At 42.6% G+C, this 8,892-nt stretch overlaps 1 pseudogene across 1 annotated transcript; it reads left to right on the forward strand.

Annotated features, from left to right (window-relative positions):
* Positions 1-1,391: 1,391 nt before the first annotated feature.
* LOC105521129 lies at positions 1,392-3,984 on the forward strand (annotated as a pseudogene). Its single transcript, XR_001003227.1, has one exon. The product of XR_001003227.1 is annotated as a dnaJ homolog subfamily C member 11 pseudogene (transcript).
* The last annotated feature ends 4,908 nt before the right edge of the window (positions 3,985-8,892 follow it).

Raw genomic sequence — 8,892 nt, forward strand, 5'->3', positions numbered from 1 at the left:
CTAGTTTTAAAGTCTCTTCCTTTCAAATCTAACCTATACATTTCTTGCAGTGAAGACTGCCCCAAACACAACTGTCTTCATTTTCTTTTCCCAAATTCATCATGAGCACTTCTCTAGACTTCCACAATGCTTTTTCTCTTTCATCACGGGAAAGAGAAATTTAGGTTCTTAATTTAGTACTTAATCATACAATTTAATCATACACACACCCTAGAACAACGAAACAATAAAAGTAGGAGACAATTTAAAAGGGCTTTGCTACAGAAATTCTCATAGTGAAACTTGAAAGGGACTAGTTCCATATTAACCCACTCTCTGTAATTCCTTTCCTCCTCCTCCCTGGGTTATCTCTTATATTAGCTGTACAGACATCATTCTTGACAACTTGTTTCTAAGATATTTAAGGAACTTTGCATTCCTCTCAATCACTTCTAGCTAATAATACAATCTTACACATTGTGTTGACTATATTTTAATTCAATAAAAATATGATTTAAATTTGTATCCTAAATTTTCATGTATTTTTTGTTTTTAGAACTCAATTAAATATCATGTCGTTGGGGGCAGAGGTCATATTTGGAATTTCCTGTGAATTTCCCATATTAGGAAGCATAATGCTGATCACACTGTAGATTTTCAATGTATGCATGAACAACATTCATTGTTAGATGAAACCTACCTGCCAAAATGTTCTCCTTAAATGCATTTTATAATATTTGACACGCTAACTTCATTCCATTTTTTATGGTCTATTGGTTCTAAGTTATCGTCATGTTTATAGTTTTTTCCTGGTCCATTGACTTCTAATTTACTGTCATACTTACTAGACCACTCAGTAACTAAGGCAACTAAAGCTGTATCTTTGGAGAAGATTTACACAGACACACCCTAGGGTTAGATAAACTGGTGTGATAGGATTTGCTTTCTATAGTGCATCAGTATTGTTTTTACCTTATGCCTGAAGATGAAAATGGGAAGTATGGTAAATATTTGGTGAATGGCCTACAGAAAATACATTATACTTCATATTTATAAATACCATCTAATTTTATCTTCTTGATAACCCTATGTAGTTGATGGTACTATGCTGTTCTTGTAGACATGACAACTAAAGCTATTAGGTTTAGATGGAAAAGTAATTGTGGTTTTCCACATTACTTAAAAAAAGTGGCCAAAACCTCAATTACTTTTGCACCAACCTATAAGAAAGAAGTAATTTACTCAAGGCTTTATCTCCAAACTTGATCTCAGGCCCATCTGATTCCAAGGTCCTTAACAAATGGGGATAATTCCATGGATCTCCAACTTCAGTATGCAAAAGAATCACTCAAGTAACTTCTTCAAATACATATTACTAGGATCTACTCAAAAGATTATAATTCGTGGGGGTGAAAGGTTGCGAAGATGGCGACGGCCTTGAGCGAGGAGGAGCTGGACAATGAAGACTATTACTCGTTGCTGAAAGCGCGCAGGGAAGCCTCCTCTGAAGAGCTAAAAGCTGCCTACCGGAGGCTGTGTATGCTCTACCATACAGACAAGCACAGAGACCCAGAGCTCAAGTCACAGGCGGAACGACTGTTTAACCTTGTTCACCAGGCTTATGAAGTGCTTAGTGATCCCCAAACCAGGGCCATGTATGATATATATGGGAAGAGAGGACTGGAATGGAAGGATGGGAGGTTGTGGAAAGGAGGAGAACCCCAGCTGAAATTCGAGAGGAGTTCGAGCCGCTGCAGAGAGACAGGGAAGAGAGGAGACTGCAGCAGCGAACCAATCCCAAGGGAATGATCAGCGTTGGAGTAGATGCCACTGACCTTTTTGATCGCTATGATGAGGAGTATGAAGATGTGTCCGGCAGTAGCTTTCCACAGATTGAAATTAATAAAATGCACATATCCCAGTCCATTGAGGCATGCTTGACAGCGACAGACACAGCCACCCTCTCTGGAAGCCTCTCAACCCAGAATGGAAATGGAGGAGGTTCCATTAACTTTGCGCTCAGATGAGTAACTTCGGCAAAGGGATGGGGAGAATTGGAATTTGGAGCCAGAGACCTGCAGGGACCTTTATTTGGTCTCAAGCTGTTCCGTAATCTCACACCAAAATGCTTTGTGACAACAAACTGTGCTCTGCAGTTTTCATCCCGTGGAATCCGAGCCGGCGTGACCACCGTCCTAGCTCGGAACCTAGACAAGAACACCGTGGGCTACCTGCAGTGGCGATGGGGTATCCAGTCAGCCATGAACACTAGCATCGGCCGGGACACTAAAACCACCCACTTCACTGTGGCCCTGCAGCTGGGAATCCCTCATTCCTTTGCACTGATCAGCTATCAGCACAAATTCCAAGATGACGACCAGACTCGCGTGAAAGGATCCCCCAAAGCAGGCTTCTTTGGGACGGTGGTGGAGTATGGAGTCGAGAGGAAGATCTCCAGGCACAGCGTTTTGGGTGCAGCTGACAGCATTGGAGTTCCACAGGGCGTTTCTCTCAAAGTCGAGCTCAAAAGGGCCAGTCAGACATACTTCTTCCCTATTCACTTGACGGACCAGCTTCTGCCCAGCGCCGTCTTCTATGCCACCGTGGGGCCTCTAGTGGTCTACTTTGCCATGCACCGTCTGATCATCAAACCATACCTCAGGGCTCAGAAAGAGAAGGAATTGGAGAAGCAGAGGGAAAGCGCCGCCACCGACGTGCTGCAGAAGAAGCAAGAGGAGGAGTCCGCTGTCTGGCTGATGCAGGAATCTGTCCGAAGGATAATTGAGGCAGAAGAGTCCAGAATGGGCCTCATCGTCGTCAATGCCTGGTACGGGAAGTTTGTCAATGACAAGAGCAGGAAGAGTGAGAAGGTGGAGGTGATTGACGTGACTGTGCCCCTGCAGTGCCTGGTGAAGGACTCGAAGCTCATCCTCACAGAGGTCTCCAAGGCTGGGCTGCCTGGCTTTTATGACCCGTGTGTGGGGGAAGAGAAGAACCTGAAAGTGCTCTATCAGTTCCGGGGCGTCCTGCATCAGGTGATGGTGCTGGACAGTGAGGCCCTCCGGATAACAAAGCAGTCCCACAGGATCGATACAGATGGATAAACTGCCAAGAACCAGATTTTTAAAAGGCTGCAAAAAATATTTTCCTGGGAGTCTACAAATTTGGAAATAGGGAAAAAACCCAGACCTCAGATGTTTTTATTTTGTATTATTCTTATAGGAGGTGGTACCATATCAATTATGTGAAGGGACATGCAGACACCCCAGCTTTTGAGGGTGCTTGGGGTAGGACTGAGGCAGCCCCACTGGGAACCAGACTGCAGTGTGGCCCGTGGCTGTTTTACCAAGGACGGGTTCCTGGAGGGAAGGGCCCTGGCCCTGACTCTGCCGGGTCCCCTGAGTCTGCGTGTGGCCCACAGCCCGCCGCCCCGTAGTTCTTGGTTGGGTCTGGAGGTGTTTGTGGAACACCCTGCCCTCCACCACAGGAGCGTGAGCTGCTTCTCCTGAAATCCGGAACATGGGAAACAACGTGGAAAGCAGGCAGGCCTCCGGGTCAGGGAGCGTCTGCTGCGCTGACTTCCCATGACCACCTCCTCCTGCTGAAATAGTACTGCTTGAATCTGGAGCAGATTGCGGGTTTATAAAACTGCTTTTTATCTGAGACCAAACGGGTTTGGAAATTAGTCTTTTTTCCCCACTCCCAGAGCTGCTCAAATCATTCCACCAGCTCCCTTGTCTTGGGACAGGGTAGCGTAACTCCCGATCCCAGGGTCTGGCCCTGACACAGGTGGCTTCCCGTATCCCTGTGGGAAAACGCCCTGTCACCAGCGGGCTTGAGCTGGCCTGTGTCCCTCCACCGCCTGCACCACCCACCTCCAGAGTGCAGTGCTGGGCAAGGGCAGTTCAAGAGGGACCAGGCGCTCGGCAAGACTTCAGACGCACCCAACCCGGCGGCGTGGACCCCATGCCCGGCCCGTGGCACCCAGCAGGTGGCACTGCAGCTCCCCGTTCCTGCAGGTCCAGCGTCCTCACAGTGACACTAGGGCCTGTGCTCCGGAGCCTTCCTTCAGACCCTTCCTCCACGTGCCCACTTGGGATGCAGAATGCGGCACAGCCGGGACCCTTTCCAGCCTGGGCTTTGGCTGCAGTAAAGTTACCTGAGGCCTGTTTCGTGGGTCCTGGAAGTGGCAGCCATCAGTCGCTTTTGCTGATCCCTTGGAGCAAGTGCTGCACAGGCGGTGGCCGAGACAGCTGGAGCTGGGGGCCCCAAGCTGCGCTGGCCTCCAGCCCACCCACAGCTGTTGCTAAAGTCAGGCCTCCCTCCCCAGCCCTGGTATCTGAGTAACGGCTAAGAACCTCCTTCTTCTGGTTTTGAAAAGCAGTTCAGGTTGTCCAATTCTGTAATATTCATCTCCATTTTTTAAAAAGGTTTCTCTGACGGCCCCACGGCCCGAGCCGCGGTGAGCATCATGTTGCATGAGCCTGGGCCCCAGGCTTCCCATGCGCCTCTGCCACAGGAGCTTCTGGGCACCTTCCTCTGCGTTTCATTTGCAGTCCACTGTACAGAAGGCACTCACCACAATAAACCTTTCCTGAAAGCAGAGAAAAAAAGATTATAATTTGTTACACTTTTGATGACACCCAAGAATCTTCATTTTAACAAACACATTAAAGCATTCATTTGGGAAAAAAATGAGCTAAGGAATAGTTAAGATATTGATAGTAATTATAACAATAACAACTATGTTGAATCAACACCACACTACCCACCATTTGCTGCATCACCTTACTGTTGGTCAGACACTATGTTGTAAAGCACCTTATAACATATTTTGTCATGTAATTCTTACAACCACCTTATGAAATATATATTATTATCATCTTTCTTTTACATGAGGAGAGAACTAGAGTCATACAGGCCACATAGTTGGTAATCAGTGGGAATAGTCTAACTCTAAATGTCATGCTCACAACTCCATGAAAGAGGCAACAAAATGAAAGATAAGCTCCTTTGCAAGGTCAATGTGAATAGGAAACAAGCAGAACTTGAGGGGTTAAATAATAAATGGAAGATGTGAAAAGTAGAGAGCTTAAATTATTATTTTGTGAGTTTTTTCAACAAATAGTAAGGGGAATAAGGGGTTGTTTTAGGGATTGATATAAATTTGGTGAGGACTTTTGTTTTAATATGCAACAGTCATGAAGATGTTAAGGGGAAAGAACAATGGAGAAAGAGAGGTTGATAAGGATGAAAGAGATAAAATCAATGGAAAAAAATCTTAGGGAATATGGGATAAATCCATTAGCTTTGTAGAGAAGCATTTATTTTTTTCTGGTACGGAGGTAATTGGAAAGTATGAACACAGCTGTGATTACGGGTATAGGTATTTGACTAGAGATGTAGACATGGACATTTATGTGTAGGGAGATGGAGAGTTAAAGTAGCTTCTATGTGATGAATTTTACTTTATGTGCTGAGAAAATTAATGGGGCCTTGTATTAGTTCATTTTCACACTGCTATAAATACCTGGGACTGGGTAATTTATAAAGAAAAGAGGTTTAATTGATTCACAGTTCTGCATGGCTGAGGAGGCCTCAGGAAACTTACAAACATGGTAGAAGGGGAAACAGGCACATTCTTTACAAGGTGGCAAGAGAAAGAGTGGGCGAAGGAGGAACTTGTCAAACACATATAAAACCAGCATATCTCGTGAGAACTAGCTCACTATCATGAGAACAGCATAAGGGAACCTGCCCCCATGATCCAATCACCTGCCACCAGGTTTCTCCCTCACATGGAGATCATAATTCAAGACGAGATTTGGGTGGGGACACAAAGCGTAACCATATCAGGCCTTCAACTAAACTGATAAAGATTTGGGATAGCTACTGAAAGGAAGAAGATACAAAGTTGACCAGAAATATGTAAAATAATTGCTATGGGGTTAAAAGCCCAGTTGAGGGGAAAGATCATATATTGCAGGAGCATCAGTATGTATGATTGTGTGGTTTTTGTTTAGTGGTGTTCAGTACAGCAGAGAAGTAGGCACCAGAGTTGGGTTCATCTTGGTTTAGGGGTTTTAGGGAAACAAATGGTGTGGGCAACAGTGAAACGTACTTGAGTTGTTGACAATAGGCTTGTGAAAGGAAAGACTCTGGTTAGGTAGCTATGGGAAGACTGTAAAGCTAGTAGAGTCTTACAGACATGGGGAAAAGAGTAACCAATATATTAGGTTTTAAAGAGCTGCTAGAGTAGTAAATGGTAAAAATAGTGAAAGAGCTGGAAGAGTGAGCAGGTGTGGACTGGAAATGGGATGAATGGGAGCTAATGTATTTCAGTGTATTTGGTAAGAACCTAAAAATAATGTGAGGTTTTTTTTTTAGCTCTCATAATCTAAATCTTTTTTTTTTTTTTTTTGGAGACAGGGTCTTGCTATGTTGCCCAGACTTATCTTGAATTCCCAGCCTCAAGTGATCCTTCCACCTGTGGCTCCCAAAGAACTGGGATTACAGGTGTGAGTCACCATGCCCAGTATCTAAATCTATTTTCTCTTGTACCTTTTAAGAAACCCAAATTCCTAAAGGCTGAGGTCTAACTTTGACCTGATTTCTTCTTGGGCTTTATGACTACCTAGACCTTTATTCCAAGTCTCCATCACTGTGAATCCTGCCATCAAGTACTCGTCGTTAGTCAAATTAGGACAGAGAAGTATTTATTCCTCTAATTCCTAGAATAATGATTGCACTATGCAGGCCATGCATCAGGATCACCTGGGGAGTATGTTAAAAATTTACATTTCTGGCCTTTACACCAGACCTACTTAATCAGAATCTCTGTGGGGGTAGATTCCAATCTACATTTTTAGTATGTTCCACAGGAGATTCAGACTCACATGATTATTTTAGGAGATGGTAGTTTCAGAGAGGCAGAGCTTATTAGATTTTTCTCCTTTAATTTACCATTCCATACTCAGTACATTGGCTCCTGTTTGTGAAGCATTATGCTGCTGCTGGTGGGCTTCGAGATGGAGGTGGAGATGAAAGAAAGCAACAATTCAGTCTTGGAATTTGTACCTTTCCTAAATGTCTTTCTTACACACAAGCTCATGTTATATGCATAACACATCCCCATCCACTCTTAACAAGAACACTGTACACATTTGAAAAAACAAGATGAGAGGCGAGATCAAAGTGGAAAAGATTACAGAATCAAAAACTTGACAGAAAAAACAGTAGAGATGATCACAAGCAAAAGGTTATTTTGGAGAATGGGTGGGTGTTGAGAGTGGATAGGTGAGTAAAAGTTACAATTCAGAAAGGGATAGAGATGTGTTGATGGTGACTACAGATGTACTGTGCTGCTTTTAGTTGAATTAGGTATCTGGTGTTGTCCATATATTTGAAATCTACTGCCATAACTACATTTTGCTTTTTGGGTAGTTCTGTGATCAATTAATAATCAATGGTTTCTCTTGCCACTGAACCCTTAAGCTGTTGGATCTCTCACATAGAGAAATTTCAGTTTACACACAAGAAGGAATCTTATTTTTGGTATCCTGGTACCTAAAGGCAAATAGAGCACATATTATTTTCTTCAGTATCTGCTGACAGTTTTCAAGGAACAAAGGCACAGTGCTGCATCTAAAATCTCCCCTCAGTGACACAGAAGCCAGGTTTCTGTATATTAGAGTTATGAATCATATAACAAATCAACATGCTTATGGATGAAAACAATTTACGAAGAATTTTTATCACTTGATAATATTCTATTTGGTGATATCCTACCAGAAGCAGTGAAAATAATTTTGGGAGTATCCTTCTGAGAAGGAAATATATCTTATGGACATTTTCTTTATACCTGCATATTATGCTTCTCTTACATTTGTATTGTTAATGATTTGTTTGACTTACTATAAAAGACTGCCCGTTACACACACACACACACACATTTTCTTCCTGCGTCCCCCACACCCTCCCCTAACCCACTCTTCTCTTTATTTCTCTGTGTGTCTTCTAGACTTATGGATATATTTGGTTCTTCATGTTAGAGATCTTACAAAAGAAAACATTTCTACATTAAGAATGAAAAATTTCAAAATTGCATAATCTGAATATGCTTTAGAATATGGACCAAATCTTTCTTTGATTAAAAAAATGACTGACTGCCAAAAAACATGCAAACTATTTATCACTGGATAGAAATTCATGAATTAAGTTGTAATACAAACCTTTTAAGTTTCACCTCCCTGAAGTAATTCCTCATCCCCTTGTTCCTTCTGCTTCCAGTACCAGTGCTCAGATTTATGGACTGTCTATGTTCAATGTGAAATGTGTGACAATAAGAAAACATGACTATTCCATTGCTTCTGCAAACACCACTTTGAATTGTCCCTACTACATAATGAGAAAAATTATCTTAGGTTAGGGCCAACATTTGGTCCAATATACTCACTTAATACATTTTGTTCAACACTAGCTGTGTTATAAATGAATTTATGGCCTCTCTATTCTAAAATCTACAATCTTGACAGTCTATCAGTTTGCTACTGATACTCATATCTTGCCTATGAGCTGTGTCTCCTGAATTTGTTTGCCTTTGGGAATCACGTCTGTATTTGTGGTAATCAGTGACCTTGATCTTTATTTCATTTTCAGATTCCAGCCTTTAATCCAACTTGATTTTTTTTTTTTATTATTCTGGTCCTAGTCTTCCCTGATCAGAATTCTGGGGCCATGAACTAAATAAACCTTGACCAGGCTGCTCTTTGTTTTGACTGCAGTGCATTTGACTTGGCACTCAGTATGTTGTCCTTTACAGCATCACAGTCATCCACCTTCATTTAGAAGTAATTATTTCATGCCTTGATAATTGAAAAATTCTCCTAAATTGCCTATATGATACTTCTCAAA

This window comes from Colobus angolensis, unplaced genomic scaffold (genome assembly GCF_000951035.1).
Source record: "Colobus angolensis palliatus isolate OR3802 unplaced genomic scaffold, Cang.pa_1.0 Scaffold398, whole genome shotgun sequence".
Classification (NCBI taxonomy): domain Eukaryota; kingdom Metazoa; phylum Chordata; class Mammalia; order Primates; family Cercopithecidae; genus Colobus; species Colobus angolensis.